Source organism: Canis lupus, chromosome 24, assembly GCF_048164855.1.
Source record: "Canis lupus baileyi chromosome 24, mCanLup2.hap1, whole genome shotgun sequence".
NCBI lineage: Eukaryota > Metazoa > Chordata > Mammalia > Carnivora > Canidae > Canis > Canis lupus.
Window position 1 is genome coordinate 40077435 of NC_132861.1, and position 24322 is coordinate 40101756.

A 24322-nucleotide genomic window follows, 5' to 3' on the forward strand; every position below is an offset into this window, starting at 1 on the left:
GGTGGGGATTACAGTGGGGAACAAGTGAACCTGCCAAGGCCATGGGAGGCAGGCTTTGTTGTGCCAAGTAAGTGGGGTCCCTGTGGGAGGATATGATTGGCTTGTCCAAGTGACTGTGTGGGCTGGCAGAGAAGTGAGACCCCTCACGTTGAGGACAAGGAGAAGTCCTTGAAGATAGGGGTATTAGGTGGGTGGGGAGTCTTTCCTGCTGCACCATGGGCACAGCTGGTAAGAGCCAGGGAGCTCATGGTTAGGTCTCTGGGGACCTCTGAGGTCCAAGATGTCAATGAAGCACTGGAAATTTTAGGTCTTGCAATACGCTGACCTAATCATTCTTTTTGAAAATTTAATTTCATACTTTATGGTTCTAATGTGTCCCATAAAATCTGGCACAGGATGCTACTTTGCCTTGCAATTACTTGCTGGCAATTTTGCTAATTTAACCTAGTCTCTCAGTTAGATTAAAGAACTAGAAGACCAGAGACAATTGATTTTTTCCTTATGACTTCTTCACATCTTCCCCAAATCTTCGCTTTCACATACTTTTGATCCGTGTGGGTACATATTGTATTAGTTTCATAGGGCTGCCATAACAAAATACCACGGAGTGAGTGGCTTACAACAATAGGAATGCATTCTCTCAAGTCTTTGGAGGCCAAAAGTCTGAGATCAAGGTGTTGCAGGGCCAGCCTCCCTTAGAAGGCTCCAGAGTTGGATCTTTCCTTTCCTTTTCGAGTTTTTGGTGGGTTGACAGCAATATGTGGTGCTCTTCTTCACCTAGGAGTAACTGCATGGTTCCAATCTCTGCCTCTGTCTTTCTTGGTCTTTCTTGGCCAAGACCAAGCTTTCTTGGTCTTACCGTGGCCTTCTCACTCTATGTGTCTCTGTATGGCCTTCTCTTTATAAGAATGGCAGCAATTGGGTTTCAGGTTCACCTTCATCAAATATAACTTCATCTTAACTTGATTGTCTTCAAAGACTTTAAGGTCCCATTCATGGGTTCTTCATTGTATCTTTTTTAGGGGGAACACAATTCAATTTGGAACATATGGGATTAGGAAAAAGATGCCTGTTGTGTATGTATATACACATTCCAGACAACTTCTTGTAAATGACTTGTCTGAGGTTTATATAGAAGATCTCAGTAGGGAGAGATCTCAGACCTCAGTGTTCCCAGCCAACTTCTTCTTGTCAAGTGCTGAAAATGAATAATACCTACCAGTGTGCCTTGGTGCATAATTTGCTTTTCAGAAATCGTAAAATGTACTCTCTACTTACAAAGTCCTTTGTGAGGTTCAAAGACTGTCTCAATACAAGCCAGTTCTTTATGAAACGTTGCTGTAATCCACACTGACCAACCATGATAGGAAAGGGACAGCACATATGTGTTGGCTTTAGCTCTGATTTTGTGTGTAGCCAAAGAACATAACATAGGAGGCTGGAACAAATGGTTATTTCCCCCTTATGACTGAACAAGTCACAGAATAGGGTATGAAGCTTTCTTGGCTTTTTCTGCATATATGGTCCCTTCCCATCATTTTGTAGCTAATCACAATTGGCAGAATCAGGGGTCCTCCAATGCGCGAAAGTTTTGTGTTGTTTCCTTACACTAGTGATTTCATCTTTCCTTCAAGGTCAAGGAAACAACCGCATTAATCACTCACCTTCTCCATTCCAGAGAAAGCTTGTTACTGCTAGGTGTTCACGCCAGCCATGTGAGCGGGGTTACTCCCATAGGCTGCTTTACTGAGCAAAGTAAAGTGCAAAGAGAACAAAAAAGGGTCAGAGAGCAATTTACTGCAGCCTCAGTCAAATATCAAGCTTTAAATCTCTCAAAGATTGCTTGTTTCAGGTTTAGCCAAAAAGACACAGGAAGACATATTTTAACTATCAGCTGACCCAGTTTAGCTACTGCGAAAGATTTCCAGATACCTCTATTATATAGTCATTACTACTGGGCAAGGATTGGGATGGAACCCACTATCATGAATTTAAAAGTATAGTTGCTAAGTGTTTTTGACTCTTCCTGTGTTTCTTAAAACTAAAGAAGGCTATTCCAGATCAATGTTCATTGATAAGCATATGGAGTTGCTTGGGACCTGGCACTATTATTTAGTAACTTACCTGGTGGTGGTGTTGGACAAATTTGGTAGTTCTCATACAGTGAGACTCTGTGGTGGGGAATTGGAATTTCAGGTCAAGGGGTAAGAGTTTCCTTACATGGCTGGCCTTGGTCAAGTCAGTGGAAGTAATAAATGTTGTAGAAGCTTCCTCACGTTATCTCCCCTGTTCTACTCATGGGCATCACTGCCTAGATTCCTGTTGGAAACCCATAAGTCGGGTATCCAAGACTGAGAGGAGCACAGACTCACTCTTCTGGCATCCCAAGTAAGAGAGCAGACTAATCTAGGCACACTGAATTTATTACTGCTGCATAGTATGGTAATGGTGATAGTTTGAATTTAGATGAACAAGACATTAGTGTTCAGTATGTGCCAGACATTGCACGGCATGTTAAATTCAAATTTAACCGGGCATCCTGGGTTCTCCTGGCAACCCAAAGATAACAGGTGTCTCTATCTCATAAGGTCCTTACTTGGTCAAATATAATGATATTTGAATAGCATTTAACATGATACCTACCAGTTGGACATATCAGTTATTATAGTTTCTAATTGCAACTACCGTTTAATACTAGATATTATGTTGGGTGTTTTTTGTATCCTGTCACTTCACAACTCAGCTAGATTAGGATCAACAGCCCTGATTTATAATGAGATATAGTTTATCGTAAATTGTTGGGTATCCTAAGGTTTTAAAGCCTCTCTATTACTTCCCCTTTATGGAAATGACTATATATATAGGAGCACAGTTGAAGGGAGACAGGGTTCTATCCAGGAAATGCAACCACCTCTTCTGAAAATACCTATAATGGTCTCTCTCCCTTCTGTGGATTCAAAAGAAGGGAAGAGATGGAGGTGATCTACCATTAACTGTAGCATTTTAGGTTTGCATTATCCACTATTCCCTTTGCTAGGAGAGAACTACTCATTGGATGCTTGTGAACCAAAGAGATGGTCTTATAATTCCAGATTTGGATGCACATTTGAGAAATGTTCATAAGCTACATGAAGTCTGTGGAGTTTGGACAAAAGGGCTAAAAGAAATTCCTTTATTATCCTTCTGCTTATGTTCTGGCAGGGTAGTGGGGGGGGGGGCATTGGTGAAGGAACTGCTAGATATGGAGTTTGATACTGATGGGACCCTGAAGCTATCTGGTTGTTTTAATGAAAGGGTTTCAGATCTTAATTCACTTATACTGAAATAACTGAGTGCTCATAACTAGAGAAAGTACTACTGTAGTCAGCAAAAAGATGCCATTACGTACAACCTTTCCTGAAATGGGCTTGAGTCATCTGTGGAGACAAATTCCTTTCATTCCTGAGATGATTAATATAGAAACGATGGCAGGGTGGCTGAGGGAAGTTTCATCCATGCTTTCTGACACCTGGTTCTCCTAGGGCATTGTTTGGAGGTTCACCAAAGCTCGGCATGATGACCCCCATGTTCATCAGAGACCCAAAGGGTATGCACAACATCACATCTGGGCATTATGCTGATGTGCACACAGGGAGGACTTAAATTCAGAAGATGATTTTTTTTTTTGCATGTGGTTTGTATAATGATACTCAGGGCTGGAGGCTCTGCTCCTTCCTGTGTCATTTACTACTTGGTTGACTTTTCTACAACCTTTTTTCTTTTCCAGCCAGATTTTAAGCCATTTATTTTGGGATCAAAATGGTATAATCATACAGCTTCTGTACGCTCACAGCACCTAGGACAGTGTGAGGTGCAAAGTATTTTCCTACTAAAATTGTGACCTAAAAAAAAGTATTTATTGATTTAAACCACTAAGTTTGGAGTGGTTTGTTATGCATTAAATGCTACCTGAAGCATTACCAAAACAAACAATTAAAAAATTTTTTTTAGTTCTGTTTTAAGTTAGATTATGCCATTGCTGTGTTAGAAACCCTCTAAAACCAGTGTTTCTAAAACCCTGCAAAGCTATACATGTTCTGGTGCCCCCTATCTGACCTCATCATCTATTACTCTCCCCCTTGCTAAGGTCCTCTGGCCACACTGGTGTCCTGTTGTTTCTCAAACTCAATAGGCACACTGTACACTATGGCCTTTGCACTGGCTAGAGCCTTCTACTGTCTCCTATCCCTTTGGCTAAATCCCCCACCTTCATCAAGTGTTTGCTCATCTTCTAACCATCTCATTAAAAATTGCTGCCTCACTCAAAGCTTTGATATATTTACTGTGATTTATTTTTCATCTGTGGAAGTGATGTACTACATGCTTTACTTATTCATGATGTTTGTTGTCTAATTCCTTCACACTAGGATGGAAGATACTTATGTCTTAGGATTGTCTGTTATGCTTGCTGCTGGTTTCCCAGCACATACAATAATTTCTGCCACAGATGAGGTCCAGAATGAACATTTAGTGGATGAATGAATTATGGAAAGCACGAGGGGTGATATAGCATGTGTATTCACTTTTTAAAGGAGTTTTGCCTTGAAGAGGAGAGAAGTCTTGCAATCATTTTGAGTTTAGAGAATTAAATGTTTTATTCCTTGAAAGTTTGAGCTTGCACATGTATGTGTATTAAAATACAGAGAGATAGGACAAAGCCTATCAGTATTGGAAGGGGAGGGAAGTGATCTCCTCTCTCCCAGCTATCAGAAAGATTCTATCCAAGTGAAAAGACAAGTAAGTCTTTTCAGTGCTTAGACTGTAAAAAATGAATGGGAGTTCCAAAAGGTCAGACTTGCTGATTATCTTTTAAATATTCTTTTCTCTCTGAAATATGCCATATTTATAAGTTATTATCCTTTGCATCGTGTGACCTTTTTGCTGGTCAAAGACGGGTGCAGTATTCTATAATTCAATGTTACGTAAGTCAGACTGAAATAGTCTCTTTAAAAAACAAAGTTTGAAAGTAAAATTGTGCTTTGCCACCAGTCTTAATTCTTAGTAAACACACCTTTAATCTTTCTGATACCTTGAGTATATTATCTTTCATGGACACTGCAAAGGTCAGAAAAGACAATTTCCTTTTTAAATAGATTGCTTGTGAACATCTCATATTTGATTTGCTTGAAGATGAGCCTTTTAATGCTTTCCTCTCCCTTTCCTTTCATTGTTAATAAAAAAAAAATGTATCCTGTACTGTGATGTTTGATGTGTTAAAGTTTTTTTTTTCCTTCGTAACGATATTTGCATTCTGAACCAATGGTTACTGAGACTCATTAGCATATTGGTCTTTGGGCATACTGTCATGTTACGAGAATTCTTAACTGACATTAGGTACAAAAATAGAGACAAAATTTAGTTTAAACTAACAGTAAAGTCAGGAGAGCAACATTTCATTTACTCATTCATTCATCTACCTGTTCATCCAATGGCAAATTCTAGATTACTGAATATCAACCAAGCTAAGTATATGGGCAATAGAAAAAAGTATCATACATAGGTCTTTTCTTGAAAAGGTTAGTTTAGTGGTGGGAGCAGACACATAAAGGCTGTGTGTGTTATAAAATGGGTCCCTATGCAAATGCTCTTCTATATCTTCATACCCTACTCAGAACAACCAATTTGAGCAAATTTTTCATTTTATCGATTGTTTAATATTTTGTAGATTAACCCTAGTGTGTCTCACATCAGAAACCTCTTCTGTCTATGGTTTGACTTAAAGATAGCATGGAGTTATCATCAACTGGAAGGTCTAGGAACATAAATCACCATTGTACAATGTTTGCTTTCTGTCTCTGCAGGGAAAAACAGCATGAGCTGTAGTGGGAAGAGAACCTGACTCCATTGGTTGCGTATGTAGGGAAAACAGAAATTCATGTACAAAAGCCCACCATGGACTTCCTTTTATGTGATTATAATAATCTGAGCTCCTGTTAGGGTGTCTGAGGTTTGGGATCATTATGTTGTCCTAATTAAAAAAAAAATCTTTGAAAACTCCTTTATTCATTTCATTTGATTTTGCTTTAATGTGTGATATCATGGGCTTTTATTCACTCTCTTGCCATTGGATGTCATATACACAACCTTAAAAACTATAGGTTTGATTTTCACTTTCTTTAAGCTTGAAAACCCAGCTGAGTATTGACCATTGATGAGACAGGGTTCAGGTGGTATTATTGTCAAACTTCCAAGTTGAGCAGAAAGACCTCCAAGGAGATAGATACATATTAGAAATATATTTACAACTGGACAAGAGTTGAAGAAGAAAATACATTGAATTTCTTAAAGATGACACTTATCTTCATGGGCAAAGGATTAGAGAACCATATCATATCTCTCATTTAAAAAGAGGCAAGAATGTTAGAAAACATAATGCTAACCTCATGAGAAGGCTTCAATTAATTTTATCCTGTAGAAATCATTAAAAATATAGGATTATATAACAATTTGTATGAATGTTATTGCAGACTTTGTATCAGAAATTACAGAAATGTAAAAATAGGGTAAAAGTGCAATGTAAAGACAAGCAAAAAAAAAATCTTCCTTTCAAACTAGGGCCCAGCAGAATGGCCCCTGCCAAGAAGGGTGGCTGAGAAGAAGGGCCATTCTGTCATCAATGAGGTAGTGACCAGAGAACGCACCATCAACATTGACAAACGTATCCACGGAGTGGGTTGCAAGAAGTGTGCCCCTCGGGCACTCAAAGAGATCCGGAAATTTGCCTTGAAGGAGATGGGAACTCCAGATGTGCACATTGACACCAGGCTCAACAAAGCTGTCTGGGTCAAAGGAATAAGGAACGTTCCATACGGTATCTGTGTGCGGTTGTCCAGAAAACGTAAGGAGGATGAAGATTCACCAAACAAGCTCTATACGCTGGTTACCTATGTACATGTCACCACTTTCCAAAATCTACAGACTGTTAATGAGGATGAGAACTAATCGCTGATTGTCAAATAAAGGTATAGAACTGCAAAAAAAAAAAAAAAAAAAAAAACAAACATGCAAAAAAAGCAAATGTTTGTATATGTATTCATACGTAAATATAAGACACAAATGAAATATACAGGTGAATACAAAGGTTTTTATTTAAAATGACCATTTGGAAGAAAAAAGAGGAATTGGTTTTATCTTATAGTTTAAGAATATAAAGATTACACGTATAAGCATGAACATATAAAAGTTATGTACAAGGGCACTTGGGTGACTCAGTTGGTTAAGCCTCCAACCCTTGATTTTGGCTCAGGTCATAGTCTCAGGGTTGGACTCCCCCACTGGGGTCCTCTCTCAGTAAGAAGTCTGCTTGAGATTCTTTCCCTCCTCTGTGCCCCTACCCTTGCTCGAATGTGCTCTCTCTGTCTCAAATAAATAAATCTTAAGAAAAGTTCTGTACAGAAATAGAAATCATTAGAAAAAAATCTTGGTATTGTTACCAAGATTAAACATACAAACATGAAAAAAATATGCTAATAGCATACTGAATCCAGAAAGCAAAAGTCGGTGTGACCTCAATGAACAGTTTATTAAAAGTTATGAGATTAATATCAGACTTTATGGAAAGCATGAAATTCCCTGATATGAGTTGGACAGTGATAAATTATTGGGTTATGTTTCAAAGAGCAGAATATAGAAAAATTCATTAGACTATTTTTTTTGGCCGCAAGCTGTCAATATAGTCCTATCTTGGATTAATGAGCCTCCTCACTTGTCTTCATCTGATTGGCACCAACATTTTGGGAACCCACTCATCTAGTTGATGCACTGGAACAATTGAAATTTTTGTAAGGGAAGGTTTAGTCCTGTCAGAGATGCATTTCTTTATCAAACACTCAGTAAATGAAAAGGTGCCAAGTTCCATGGATTATTTGAAAGAAATCACCAATAATTAATATCTCTATAGCTATTAATAGTTTTTTTTTCTAGCTATTCATAGTTTGTTGAGCATTTTAACTTCTGTATATGTAGTCTCTCTGGCCTCTCTTCAAGTTTATGATAACCAAAATATTTGAATGATTGGTTGGGCATAATTATTGACCAATTAGAGTAGATGTAGGCATTGATGACTACATTGATAACTATACAGAACCAATCCTGAGTTTCTTCTGCAATTAACTTTTTGTAGCTCTGTTATTATCTTGCTATATTACTAATTTAAAAGCTGTGTTTTCAAGGAAAAACATGTTTTGTTAAGGACAATTTTTGTTGGAAGTGACAGAAACTCAACTCAAAGTGGCTTAAGCAAACAAAAGAAAACACAAACAACAACAAAAACTCCCATAGATTTTGTCTCACACAGCCAGGAAATTTAATCATGATTGATGCAATGGCTCAATCAAAATGACATTACCAAAGATCTTTTTCTTTCCTTCTTCAGATTTGCTTGTCACAGGTTAGCCTCATTCTCTCATGCTGCAGGAAAGAAAGTTGTGAGCAGCCCTAAGTCTACATCTTTACAATGTGAGATCAGGAAGGAAGATAAACTGTTTATCTCTTAAGGCTAATAAATAAAATAGCAGTTCTGTGGTTGGTGCTGGTTGTGTTATACACAATGAACTAATCAATGCCATGATTGGCAGGACTTGGGTAACATGCTTGCCTGTCTATCCAGGGAATGAGTGGGCACTCTATTTCATGATGTCACTAGAGTTACATGAGATGGGGAAAGGGATACCTTTCCAAAGAAAATCAAAGTCGAATGGAATAGTTCCTCAGTAGAAATGAATAATCATTGCCATAATTTACTATAGAAGTGAATCACAACGTAATTCATGTTTTAGAAAGGGTAGTATAATGATTAGAATAATGATTATTTTCTGTGCTGAATTACTTCTGTGTTCTTTTGTGAAAAAATAGTGATTTTTAGAATGAGCAAAAAAATAAAAAATACATTTGCCAAGTTTCTTTAATTCACTTGTGCAATCATTTACTAAGGAAGAATGACAACTTAACAATGTTGAATCATCCAATGCATAAACACAGAATTTCTCTACATTTATTTAGATCAGTTTTATAGTTTCCCACAAATATATCCAATATACTTTTTATTAGATATACACCTTGGTTTTTATTTTTTGGGGTGCTATTATAAATGATACTGTGTTTTTAACTTCACATTCCAATTTATTGTTAGCTTGTATGAAAGCAATTGGCTTTCATATGTTAACCTTGTATCCTGTAATCTTGCTACAGTCACTTATTACCAAAGGTCTTAAATGGGTTTATTGAGTATACTCCTTATCACTCAAATGGATTTCTTGCGCATCCTTCCCAACTATTATTATAAATTATTTAAATATAGATGCTGTGGATTATAAATCTGCACTCCCATATCAGTTACAGCCATCACAAAACTTCCATTAAACAACCACAAAAAGAACAGTTTTATGACTCTCACTTTGACTCTCCCCTCAACCAATTACTCACCCAACTTCAAGAAACCCATAGTAATGTTTATTCCACAGACTTATCTTCAAGATCAAGCGGGAGATTTTATACAAATGTACTTTAAGACTTAGTAGGCCATACAAGTTTATTCAATATTATAACATTAGTGTAATAACAGTAATAATTGTATAAATACAATCGAGGCATAAACATAAGACTGAAACCTTTATGATACAGAACAAATATTAAATTCTCCTTTTTATGATTATATCTGTAATTGATTTCCTTTCTCTACTTATGTAGGTAGGCCATACACATTAAAATGATCCATAAAAGACTACATATCTGAAAGTTAGTAAGTGCTCTACTATTATAGAGTTATGCTAACATTTACTAGAAAACTTGAAATGCTTGAACACATCATCACATTCCCCAAATGTAGAACTGTGAATGAATAAGTTTTGGTCCAAAAACAGTGGATTTTCCCCTCAGTCTTAGAAAAAATACTAAATATCATGTAATTAGTACAAACATAACACATAATATATAATGCATAATATATTAGTATATACATAATTAGTAAATATATAATACTATGTAAGAAGTATTAAAATACTTCTATTTTTTAAAGATTTTTATTTATTTAGTCATGAGAGACACACAGAGAGAGGCAGAGACATAGGCAGGGAAGCCTGATGCAGGACTTGGCCCCATGACCCCAGGATCACGACCTGAGCCAAAGGCAGATGCTCAACCACTGAGCCACCCAGATGCCCTAGAATTTTTCTAATTTTATGTTCATTTTCACAACCAGTAAAAATAATAGATTAACAGTTAGGAAAAGTATATTCCCTGCATCAGTGTGACCTTAATAAAATTTTGGAAATTTAGATGACCTTTCTTTAAATCCATGTTCTGAGAAAATCATATGCTTTAAATATTGAGAAGAACAACTTCAATATCTTGAAGTCAGTGGATTTGTTATCATGTCTAATCATCAGCATGAATAAAGTCTTGAATGCAATTTTTAAAGTTTTGGCTGATAGTTATAGTTGGATGTTCTTTATGCTGTCCTATGTTCAATTCTGAGCGTGAGCTCCGATGAAACGTAGCTTCTTGTGACATGTGGTCTTTTATTAATAATATATATTTACCTTAAAACAAAAGCTTACAAAAATGATTTAGCTGGTGATTTCTTAAAATCTGATTTTAAAGAAATAGCTACAAATATTAATCTCTTAAATAGGTTTTTAATTATCCCTATCAATATACTTAACTTTTTCTTTTAAATGTAAATAAATAAAATTATGCTGTCCCAACAAATTTACTTTCAGTATTTTTAAATTAGTAAAAGAATTCAAACATCATTCTTCCTTATTATGTTCTCCTTTCGATTTTTTGTCTTTTAGTTTTGACATGATCTTCACCATCTTCTGTATGCATTTCATTATTGGTTATTCCATATAGATTCTATGAATGTCATCTCTTAAAAATAAAAGTGCCAGCTATTAATTAGGTAAAGGTGTCAGGAGAGGCTTAGAAGCCAATGCCCTGGTTTCCAGGTTTCCACTGATGGATTCCATTTCAAACAAACAAACAAACAAACAAACAAACAAACAAACAAATTCTCTACATAGTATCTGGGTTCTAATACAACAATTTAAGGTCCTGCTCGATGGATCTCCCTCAAAAACATTGTTTAGTTTGGCTTTCAAGTTAATTTCTATCTATTTTATGCTTTCCAACCTATATGTTCAGGTATTTAAAGTATAATAGAATGTTTTGGGAAGAGAAACAAGGTAGAAATGAGTTCTCCATTTACCTAAGCTCTGCCTCTATCTCTCAGTGTCTCAAGGACTCTGTTCCTCTGAGAAATGGAAGTGTTATATCAGATAATCATCCATAGTTTCCTTCTTGCTGGGTCTTTGCAACATCAAAATCATGAAATGGTATGAGTTTGGGTGTTAATTAAGGTCCAGGTCTTGATTTTTTTAAAAAATTTTATTTATTTATTCGAGAGAAAGAGAGAGAGAGAGGCAGACACAGGCAGAGGGAGAAGCAGCCTCCATGCAGGACTCGGTCCCAGGACTCTAGGATCACGCCCTAGGTCGAAGGCATCACTAAATCGCTGAGGCACCCGGGCTGCCCAAGGTCTTGATTTTTTAAAAATAAGTTCTTCAGAACCTTTCCAGTTGTGCAGATTGGGACATTCTTTTTCATATCTTATTTCAAGAAAGTAATTATTTGAATTGGTATTTTTCTATGAGACCTTAGATTAATGGATCTGTGGATTCAAAGCTAGTTAAAAATTTAAGTTCCCTTGAATATGTAGACTAGCACATGATTTTTCTCTGCTTACAACTCCTATAGCCGCACCTTAAAAAAAAAACCCACAAAATTCCTTACACTGGCTTATAAAGCGTTCCTAGTATAGCCCTCAGTGACCTGTGCTAACTCATCCCTGGAAAATATCTTTGCTCACTGTGCTGCAGGCACTAGGATCTCCTGGCTCTTTCTCAAAGAGCCAAGCATACTTGCTTAGGGTCTCTGAATGTACCATTCGGTCTGTATCCTGGATGCTTCATCCCAGTATCATGGTTTAATTCCTTTTTCTCCCCTCAATTATCACTTCACTGGGGAGATCTTCTTCGGAACTGTCCCTCCCAATACTCCATGTCCTTACCCAGATTCATGATTTTCATAGCGCTTATCACCACAGTATACATTGCTAATTGTCTGTCTCTAACTAGAATACACCTTTGGAGAAAAGAAATTTTGACTGACTTACTGCTGTATCCTCCAGAACTGTTTGCATTAGGGATATATTTATTGAATGAAAGAATGAAGGAAGGAAGAAGAAAGAGAGAAATAAAGGAACGAGAAAGAGAGGAAGAGAAAAAGAGATGAGGAAGTGGAGGAGGAGGGGGAAGATTTGTATATCCAGTTGGTCTTTCATCCTGATTCTAGAATCTTGAGATATGTGAATCTTTGCTTACTCTGCTTTGGTGTGTCAAATCTTTACTAAAATGTTCTGTTGTCTAAATTTTTAAAGAGGATCAAACACATTTGTCTAAAATAAAATCTTATAAAATTGGTGTCTCTACTAATTGCTTCCTGGTTAGTCTACCTTGTATTTCTTTAATCGTTCCCTTCCGTATTTATAAATCTGCTAAACCAATGACTTGGTCAGTCCCTGATTAGCCTAAGCTTTGTCTTTCTGATTTTCTACACCATTAAACATATTAAGCTTTATTCTGCCTTCAATGGATCACAAATTTTCAGAGAATGAGTAAAACAATGTATATTACATTTATATAGAACGTATGCATAATGCTGCTTAGAGAATATTCCTTTAATGATATCAAAACTGAGCATAAAAATCGCAGTTTTTGATCTTTTTATAATACATTGTATGCAGATTAAGCAAAGATCCAATCTTGCATTGAAGCAGATTAGACCATTTCACGTGTGACAAAAATCAGAGGGATTGAAAAAAAATCTCCCTTGCTTCACCCTTGCCTTGCTCCAAAGTATCTCTCAGTCACTTCTACCTGACACCAAAAAATATATCATTTCTTACTTAATGGCATTAAAAAAAGCAAGATTTCTGCTAAAAACTTCAAATACATCATGTGAGAGGGATGCCATATGAATTCATTATCAGTCATTAACAACTTAGCGTGAATTAGATAACATGGGAACACCATGGGGAATTGAGAAAAATGGCATCTAAATTTGATACCAGTGGAAGCTGGGAGGGTACAGGTGTGAAAGTGATGGTAAAAAAGAAGCCCAGATGGAAAGTTTCAGTAGAAGAAGAAGAAGCAAGGCCACCTGAAGACACTCAGCCTGGGATTAGTAGCATAGTGTCGAGCGTATTATCTGTCTTATATGGAAACTTACCTGTCTGCTAGCTGTCTTTCTTTATTCAAAAAGAATATTGGACCATAGATAGAACTCTTCTGCCTCTCTTGTGAGTTTCTGAAGTTAAGCTCTCTGTCCTTAGGGCACATAGGTCATTTTGTTTAGGGACAGTTTGGTAGGGTAGACCTATGGAGGTACCGTTTTGAGTAATAGAACTCAAATTAAATTAACATTTAATTTCTATGGTGATATATTTGAATAGTTAGGGGACAACTTCAAAAAGATCACGTTTAACTCAGATATGCCTTTCCATCGGAGATGCTTTGAGGATCCAGTTTATGAAGAAGAACATCTGTTCTTCTTTAACATGGTTCTGCTGCATTAAGGATGTCATGTAATTTTAAATTTATATAACATGAAAACTACATTAGTCAGCTACATTAGTTATCCACCAAATAAGTAGGCAAAACCATTTTAATAGAAAAATGTCCTGTAGCAGCCTCTGTCACTCGTATTTTCAAATATTTTGTATTCTCCACAATATCAATGTCCAACAGCTCAATTTCCCTTCAGGATATTTGATTTTTTTTTTTTTTTGAGAATCCAAGAAACAAGGGCTCTTTTTTGTAATAATATTTCAAAATGCTCGACATTGGACCTTATTTAATTTTGTTAGTTTGGATGGATGCAGGAGTTTAAAAGTAATATTAGCACATGTCCAGATTTTTAAATCAATCTTTGTGTTTAGTAATAAGGGGGCAATGCTAAAAATAGTTTCAGACAACTTTGAGTTAATTTTTTCCAGCATGTGTGAGACCCCGACATTCCATATGGACTCATCACAGAAGTCTGTTTTTGCTGTGTCCTCCAAAATGAGTCTGTTAAATGAGCCCTTCATTTTGTTTAGACGCTAATATTAATTGTTCTGGAAAATGTGGTTTAAACAACTGAAATAAATGTGCATTTGCTAAATTTAACACAAAAGAGTTACAACATATTGTGCTTAGGTAACATGTATGTGTTCAAAGTAATTGAAATTTGGATAATATTTACAACCAATTTTGAAATTTAAGATTTTTCTGGTTTGACCAAAGCATATAGGATGCATATGCTTGAAATCTGCTGAAATAGCTACTTAGTCAAACCAGCCTTCCTAACCAGATGAGTCATTTGTTTGCTTCATTTCTTCTTAAGACCTGTGAGGGGCTTCCAAGCTGTCCCTCTTGCAGCAGATGGAATACTCACAGGAGTCCATCCCTATAGCAACCACAGCTGCACCGGGCAACCAGCGCTGTACTGATTTCCAAATAGCATGTGAGGCCACTGGAGTCTGTAAAACCTTCCTTTCACCAACTGGGTTCCCTGCTGACACTATTTGGATAATGTCTAATTTGACCTGCATCTAAGAAAAAGATGGCTTTCTTATACCTAACTTAGGAGGACACTCAACCTAAAAATAGAATTGTCTTAGAGAAAAACGTTTCTTCCCAGGTGTTTTTCTCCTTAAGTCATATATATTCTAAACATTTCACTTACATAAGATTATCTGCCATAGATACATCTACACCACACTCATACGCTTATTTGATTATACCTTTGTTAAAACCATGGACCATGAGAGCATTTTTGTGAAGATTTAGTAGCCCTTACACGGACGTCTTCATGAATCAAGTTCAATATTGAGTACAGGGTATTTCCCGGGGCAATACTGGAAAGTTTTTTGTTTGTTTGTTTGTTTGTTTGTTTTGGCAGTCATGCTCCTGGCCAGACATTTTATAATGCTTTCTTAGTGATTGTTTAGAGATTCCATCAGTAGTCTTTTTTTTTTTTTTATTTTTTTATTTATTATTTATTATAGTCACAGAGAGAGAGAGAGAGAGAGAGAGGCAGAGACATAGGCAGAGGGAGAAGCAGGCTCCATGCACCGGGAGCCCGACGTGGGATTCGATCCTGGGTCTCCAGGATCGCACCCTGGGCCAAAGGCAGGCGCCAAACCGCTGCGCCACCCAGGGATCCCTCCATCAGTAGTCTTGATAGCTGAAAACAAACTTAGATAAAGTCATAGCTTGGATTGTGCATTATAAAAAATTATTTTATTATTCAAATGTAATCACTTTAATGAGTTTTTAGAGAATGTTCTTGCTTTGAAAGTAGTGACAAGTACCTGTTTTGAATTTACAGTGTGAAGAATGACTTCATTAGATCTGAAACCTTGCCCCACATGGTTAATGAGGTTGAAACAAGCATAGAGTTTTTTGTTTTGGTTTTGTTTTTTTGGAAACCAGCAAAAAACTTAAAGCTTATTTGTCAGAGAATTGTTTATGCCTAATCAGCTTTTCAGATCCCACTAAGAAACTCACTAGCTGGCTCTGCAGAAGCCTGGACTCCAGGCCAATGATGTGGTTCCAGCCTATGAAGAAGCAATGCCCTGCCTTCCTTACATAAAATCACAAGCCCGAGACCCCTTCCAGTTTGTACCAACTCTCAGAACATGCTAGTAGCCCCTCTCCTTGTCCTATGACAACTTCCTGACTTCAGGGGTTAAATTTGGACTCCTTCTGATGTTTAGTCTCTGCCCTAAGGTGAACATGGGATGTATGTTACATATATATTTGCTGAATGTGCATGCTCCATCTTTCCTCATGAATAATCATAAATTTCTCCACCCTTTTAATCAATGTGTATGAAATCTCAACCCCTATGATTATGAAAAACTTGTTCTCTGCCCATTTGGGGAGGCAGGTTTGAAGCTTGTCCTCTGTCTCCTCATTTGGCTGCCTCTTGAATAAACTCTTCTTGTTGGATAGCTTTTCAGGGACTGGCTTTGCTGTGCACCAGGCAGAGGGGCTTGGGCTTGGTTACAGAGCAAATGGGTTGATCTGCATTTGTGTAGAAGGTGTTCAGACTATGACTGAGGAATCTCAACTTGGCATGACGGTGTGATTTCGTTGTTACATCCACGGCTGTCTAGCCCTCACTACCTTCTCCCTACTTTTGTTTCTGAACCTGTCTGAGCTAATTTGGGGTTGGAAAAAAAATGGAATAGAATCTACATGAGAGCCAAATGTGCTTATAGCCTTGTACGTTCACATATCATGACCAACACTATTTTGTGAGAGCTGATGAATGCAAGAAACTCAGAGACCAGGTGGAGAATATAATACCTCTCACTTCTTTCACTATACATGTAAGCTTTCACCTATCCTGAAGAGTATATTAAATATTTTGAGGTCCTCAAGAGTAATATCTTTCAAAAATCCAATTTCTGTGTGTCAGTTTAAGGATCTAAGTTACAACAATGTACTTGAGTGAAAAGGAGTCTATTATTCAGATAGTGTTTGTGTAATTCCAAATATACACTTGTTTTTCATGCTAGAGCCCACATATCCCCGTGGCAGATGGGATATTCATTCTTCCTATGTTTTTGGTGTCATATAAACACAGCTTTCATGTCATGTACATGCTACAATATGATTGCATATGGTTTCATTGAGGATTTCATATTTATAGGGTGGAACTATACCATGATATGAAATATGGAAGGCTAGAATCAAGCATTGGGCCAAACTTGAATTCCCTCCAAGGACGTTTTGAGTTCGTAGGAATGTGCACAAAGGTACTCATTATATCATGATTTTGTTTGTAGCTGGGACCATTAATGTGGCCCTTGAGGATAACATTACAGGGAAGCTCTGTTTTTCAGGGAAATGTTTGCTTGCTAGAGAATGGTATGTGCTCCCCACACGCACATTTGTTATGCTACCAGCTGTTCTCTATTACTATCACTTCAACCTGTAAATAAGCCTACAGGTTGGGTCCACTCAGGAGCAACTCTCTCCATCGTGAGAGGTAAACAGAGACAGATGACACTGAATCTGAATCCTCTCTTGGCTTCCACTGCCCTACAGAATCTTTACTTCTCCCTGCCCTGCGCTGAACTATCAACTATTTCACTGACCGGTTGCCTGTAGTTGCTTGACCCTCCAACCCCCTACTCCTGCCTTCCTGTGTTCCTTTAAGTCCTGACAGTCTGCAGTTTGCCGAGGGTAACTGGATGCCACTGGCCTTCCTCTATTCCCATTCCTGTGGCCTTTATCTTTCTCTGATTGATCAGGCTCCTTATCCTACTGCTCCCTGGAACCTGCATCAGCTCATGTGATTTTCTCTCTAGCTATATCCTCAGTGCCACACTCTTTTTCTATTTCCACCCATGACCTAGAACATAGAGACCTAGTCACTAAAACAAGAATGAAAATCAAACCTTGGAGAGGCTTTGAATTGCCATGAGTGGGAGTTCAATTACCATGCACTTACTTTATCATTAGAGCCTATTTTCCTTGAGGAGAACCTTGTGAGATAGTGACTAACTTCATTGTTTAGAAAAACTTTCACTATCATCCAAGCATTAGTCACTTTAGAAATTTGGGTGAATCAGAAGAGAACAACTTGTAGCTTAGCAGTTCCAGTTAAGTTCTTTAGAGGGGTGCCTAGAATAAATAAATAGGGCTTTTTAAAATCTTCATGGCTAGACTTGTAAAATTGTTATTGTAATCTAAAGAATCAGCCCTCAGTTTTGGAGAGAATATGATTTTCAGTGTTTAGGCTTGGTAGGAGCACAAGTTATGCAGTTGATTAGACATATACATAAGACCACATAAACATAATTACATAAAAGGTTGTTAGGAGCATATTGTTATATTTTTCTGTATCCTTGCTTAAATTGGACAGAATTTCAAAGATTTTATTTGTTTATTAGAGAAAGAGAAAATGAGTGGTGGGCACAGAGGGAGAGAGAGAGAGAGAGAGAGAGAGAGAGAAGCTGACTCCTTGCTGAGCAGAAAGCCCAAAACAGGGCTGGATCCCAGAACCCAGAGATCATGAACTGAGCCAAAGAAAGGCACTTAACCAATTGAGCCACCCAGATGCCCTTACATTGGACAGAATTTCAAATTGGAAATATATGTCAAATTTTGAGAATGACTTCTGAAAATTATCTGGAGTTTACATGAGGGAAGCAGAAACAACAAATCAATCATTTAAAAATACTTAAGGCAAACAAAGTCTCCTACTGGCATACTTGTATTTTTATTCCATTTCTGCGCAGTTGTGTTTTCCTTCTGATTTCTGAAGTCTGCAATTTGATATCTAGAGGTTTATCATATGTGAAAAACATAGACTCACTTAATTCTTCTCCCAACCATTTGTACTCCCTTGTTACAAATGTTGGAATCTGGTTTGAAGTCTTTCTGTTGCCGTGGGTGCTCCAGAGTTTATGTCTTTCTGACGTCTCCAAATTTTATAGGGAGAAGTCAGTGTTCTCTTTCTTCAAGGAGGTCTAAAATGCAAGGCCCAAATATCCACGATGCTGAACAAAGACACACTGACATCTCCTTAACCAGAGGCACCCCCCCACCCTTGCAATTGACAATGGAGTAAGTATGTTCTTAGCTCTGACATGTGTTCTCAGCCATTGACTTAAACAGCAACCCCAAACCACTGGTTTTCAATCTGCTCTGGCCCTTCATGCCTCCTCCAGAGAACACAGCATTTACTACATTTCGCAGAGCTTTAACAGGCTCTAAAATGACTTGAAATCATAGTGAGTGATGGCCACTTAGGGTAGCAAGTTGGTGCCGGGCATAAAGTGAGCAACAGATCTCAGATTCATCTGGAGCTTAACATGATACTAGAAATGTTAATCAAACAAGTACAAACTGTAAAATCAAAAACCAAAATAAGTGTTTTAAGGGAAGAGGACATGGTACACAAAGTTATCTGAGAAGGGCAATGCTACCCTGAGAAAGTGGCATTGACCTGAAATTTGAAAGAGGAGGAGTTCATTGTGAGGGGATGGGTATATCCAAAGTAACCCAAGTACTCAGAGGAGCAGGTTCTAAGGCCCTGAGGTAGAGGGTAACATGGTTGTAAAATGGACACAAAGGAGGCCAGTGTCACTATAGCAGAGAGAATGAGTGGCAGAGAGCACAAGACGTGAAAGGTGGCTGTATGAGCTGGAAAAACAGAAACCACTCTACATATACAAGGTACCAAGGGGCATACATAACATGGAGGAGTGTGTGTGGGGGAAATAACTACCAAAAATATGAACACCAAATGTCAGGGAAGCTTCTGTCAAAGACTGAAGCTTAAAGCACTGAAACAAGTAGTTGTGAAAAGCTCACTGAGATGCAAAAGAATTGAAAGCAGGAATGTGAATCATTCTTTGCACAACGATGTACATAGCAGCATGATCGCAATAGCTGAAAGACAAAAATGACCTACATGTCCATCGGCAGATGCACAGATAAACAAAATGTGGGATAAATACACAGTGAATATTATGCAGTCTTACAGAGGTAGGGCGTTCTGACACATGCTGACACATGCTACAACATGGATGAACTGTGAAGTGACATAAACCAGTTGCAAAAGGACAAATGGTATGTGCTTTTACTTACATGAGGTACCTAGAACAGTCAAATTCATAAAGACAGAAAGTATGACGCTGATGAGGGGAGGAAAGAGGAATTGGTATTGAATGGGTACAGAGTCCCAGGTGAAAAAATAAAAAAAAAAACTCTGAAGGTGGAAAGTAGGGGGTAATGGTTACACAACTGTGTGAACATCCATAATGTCACAGATTTGAACACTTAAACATGGTGAAAATGGCAATTTTGTGTTATGTATATTTTCCCAAACCTCTTTTCATGCCCCTGGAAGTAGCTTTGAACCAAAAACGAATGGGCAATGAGTGGACAGAAGCTCTAGCATCCTCGCTCAGAAGAATATCATCTGGAAACAATAAGGAAAGGGGTAGTAAGGATTCAGCATAACCTTCCAGAGTGATGAGCCTGACATGGTAATTATACGCTCTTCAGGCAAGTGGAGGCTGATAATTTCACATGGGGGAGGGAAGGGAGGGCTGCATTGGTTGTTAAGGGAAACTCGGAAAAATCTGGGGTAGGTCACTATAATTAGGTTCATTGAAATATGTCCATTTCAGTTATTAATGTCATGTTCCTTTTCCATCAATGGCTTAACTTTAACATCAGAGCTCTACGAAGGCTGTAAGTCAATTTGTCTTATAATTCAACCACCTATAAGGTCCAATTTTACTTTTCAGAAATCTCACTTTGCAGGTTCAAGATATAAGGAATTCTCTCCAGGAAGTACTCTCTAGAGTACTCTGTTCTGTGACTTGGACTGAGGATATAAAACCTTGAGTTTGTCCATTGCTTTCTCGGAGTTCTCCAAAGTCATACCCATTGCAGCAGCTACTTTGTCTTCTAAAGCTTTGTCTTGTGCAGGAACTACAGTTTATAAAATAAGCAGCTCTGTGCTCACTTGCCTTTGTCTCCTTGGAGCAGATGCCATATATCTGTGCATTCCTTTGCATTCTCTTCCACATGCTGTGGGTCGTTTACTGTGGCTCCTTACTTGAGGACTTCTCTGTTTTTCTTCCTGCTGCAGGAGCACACTCAACCCGCATTCAGGGTGAGCTACATGGACTGGGGAATCCATGTCCCTGGAACTATTCTTTGACCAAAAATGGATAGGCAGTTAGTGGAGCAAAGGTCCAGGATCCCCACTCAGTTGAGGTCACTGTCATATCTACTGTTGTGTAGTACTGTTGAACTCCAGTTGTTCACAGCAGCGATGCCTTGATAAGGCATTTTTTTCTTTTCCTTACTGTCTCATGGTCCAATGTTTAAAACAGTGTTCCCTGAGATCACCTCTCAGATTATCCATTTGCATTTACATTTTTGTTTCAGGGTCCCCTTTTGGGGGAAACCCGACAACGACACACATGTCCATTGACAATGAGGTCATTACTGCCTTAACTTGAATCAGATCTGCAAACCAAATTTAGAGTTTCATCTTTAAAGTTTGTGCCCAATTTCAGCATGAAAACCGAGGTCAGTCAGGATTTGGTTAAGGAAGCAGAAAACACAGATATTTGTGGATCTGAAATACAGGGGTGTATGTAATCATTGGAAGGACCAAAGCAATGAAGATACAGAAGTTGCCACTGAAGGTCACGAAAGCTGCTATTGAAGAAAGCCCCACTGAAGAGCAGGGAAAGAAATATATCTGCTTGCGAGGATTTCAGAAATGCATGTGTTTTTCAAGAAGAAACTTCTGAAACTCGGACAGCTGTTCATGCTTTCTGCTGCCACAACATGAGAACAATGGATTTCTACCTTCAGAAACTTGTATGAGTGCCTGCCATCCCCAAACTCTAAACACGCAAAAGTGCTCTGGGAAATGTAGTTCTTTGATTCTCTTCTTCAGCACAGGGGAGTTTTTGGAAGGGGTTGGTAGTGATGTTGAGTTTTTACTGGCCCATCTGGAATAACAAGAAAAGTCTGGAACACAGAAACCTTGTGTAAGAATTTAAACATTTTTGTTTTTATTTCAAGAGCAATGGGAACATGTTGACAGGCTTTAAGAAGGGTGTGATATGATCATTTTGCATTTTCTAATCCTTGGCTATAGAGCAGAGTTTGGGATGCAAAAGAGAGCCAGTTAGGGAAAAATATAGCTTTAGTCTAGGAAAAAAGCTGATGGCCATTTGGGTAGAGTAATGAAGATATAGCAAGGAGACCAGATTAGGAGTTACCAAGGACAAAAGTAGTTGGATGTGGAGGTAGACTGAGTTTGGGAGATGTAGATGATCAAACTATGAGAATTGTTGGCTTATGTTGTCAATCATTCAGGTAGAGAATACAAGAGTACAGCCAGTTTGGGTCAGGCTGGCTGGGTTAGGGGTAGGTTATGATTCTGGTTTAAGGCATGCTGAATTTGACATATCTTTGAGGTGTTACACAAGGATGCCGAAAAGGCAACACACTGAGACACTGTATGTGCTTTGGGAGAGCGTGCAAGAGTGGGTGCTCCATGCCTCCTGGCAGTTTCTCATTGTTGACCACTGCCAGGGTTGGTAGTAATGCCCAGCAACTGCTTCCATGTCCAGTGTTAGTTCCTCAGGGTGGTGGAAGCTCTCCTTTGCAGTAGTTTCTCAAAGCAATAGCTCCCAAGAGCCTCCTTTTAATGCTAGATGGTCAGAAATTTTTGACAGTGGCTTTATATATTCCCAATTATTTTTCCCTTCACAGGAAAGATTTTGCATGATTATCGACCATTAGCTTGGTGTTAGTCCCTCAGCCACCCTTCAAGGCAACTAAAATGGAGCCTTGCTGAGCTGTCCCCAGAAAGTTGTTCATGCTATAAAAGAGCCACCTCAAAACACTCAAGTTTAATTGAGGAAAGCAAACCTATAAAATATCATATAATACTATATAACAATGATGTTCTCTCTCCTCTTTTATACCTGAGTCAGGCTGGCTCAGGAGAACTGTCATTCTCCCCAGTGGGGCTGCCCAAGATGGAAATGGCAACCTTTCTTTTCCTCCTGGCTTTACTAAGCTTACTTAAGTAACTAAGGAGTTTGGCAAATCCATATGTCACTCAACTTTCCATGGGCCTGGGGCATGGCCTACACTATCAATGGGGTACTGAGTGACCCCAATTTTCCCACATATATAGTATGTGGAAACACTTAGGATAACCCTTACATTACATAAGATTTTGTTATTTATAATTCTCCTACCAGGGAGTTTTGCCTCTGTTCCTTGACCCCCGATTTATTTATTTATTTGCTTACTCAATTATTTATTTGTATCTGTGTGGACTTAGGTATAGTTATTTTATAATTTGGCTTATAGCCCAGTACAACATTCCTACATGGCACAAATCATTCCTATTCTGATCGCTGGAAGTTCTTTCAAATTACTTCCTGTGTCCCTAGGAAATGCCTCCATCTTCTTGTGATTTGAGTCCTTCCTCATTTTCTGGTACAAGACGGTTCACCTTGCACTTTGTGTTCCAGTCCTAGAGTCAGCCATTTCTAGTCTGGTATCCGGAAACCAAGATGTGGGCATAGTTATCATTGTCCTGCCCTAAGTACGTCCTTCATCTTGTCTGGTGGTGCAGGTTGGCTGGTGGTGAATTCTGTCTCTGCTGGTTCTTATCTTGGTCTCTCAATTTCCTGACCTGCAGGAGCAGTCACGTGCTGGAAACTAAGGAAATCCTCTGCAGGTCTCCAGGGCTCCCTGAGCAGCCCCCTTAGGTCCCCTGTAGCTGTTTCTACCTGGTAACCTCTGCACAAATCCCAGCTGCCTTGGCCTCATCCAACTCCCAGGTGGTTTGCTCAAATTAGGGAGACTCTCAGGCTCTGCCTTGTTTTCCCCTTCTGCCTCTCAGCAATAGACCCTCCAGACAACAATGTGGAGCTATCAGAGCATTTCTCCTGTTGGCTTCCCTTCCCCAGGGATCACTACTAACAGGAGCTGCTTGTCGTTCAAAGCCAACTTGTCTGAAAGTAGTTCTGGAAACTACTGCTATTTTGATTTTCTCATAGTTTAATGGAGAAAGGTAACTTGGCTCCCTGTTATTGCATCTTTGTTGGGTGCAAACTTTCTTATGCCTTTTATTTATGTTGTTCTTAATAAAGATACGAAATTTTATTTTATTTATTTTATTTTTTTTAAAGATTTTATTTATTTATTCACAATAGACATAGAGAGAGAGAGAGGCAGAGACACAGGCAGAGGGAGAAGCAGGCTCCATGCAGGGAGCCCGACATGGGACTTGATCCTGGGACTTCAGGATCATGCCCTGGGCCAAAGGCAGGCGCTAAACCACTGAGCCACCCAGGGATCCCCAAGATACGAAATTTTAGAAAAATATTAGCAATAATGCTCGAAAGAGAAGACTTACTTACAATGATAATAAACATATCTCACATTTTATTAAGCAGAGCCATGAACAGTTTTGTGGTACTTCCCTGTGAATTAGAAAAAGATATCCTTGAATAAGAACATTTTACTTTAATCCTTTAAGAATTTGAAATAATAAACAGATTTTTCTAACACAAGATCTATTACTGCTATCTGCTGGACACTTTCCACCATGATATATATAAATCTTTGATGCCTTCAATGTAAATGTCATGCTCCAAATTTTTTTAGTATTC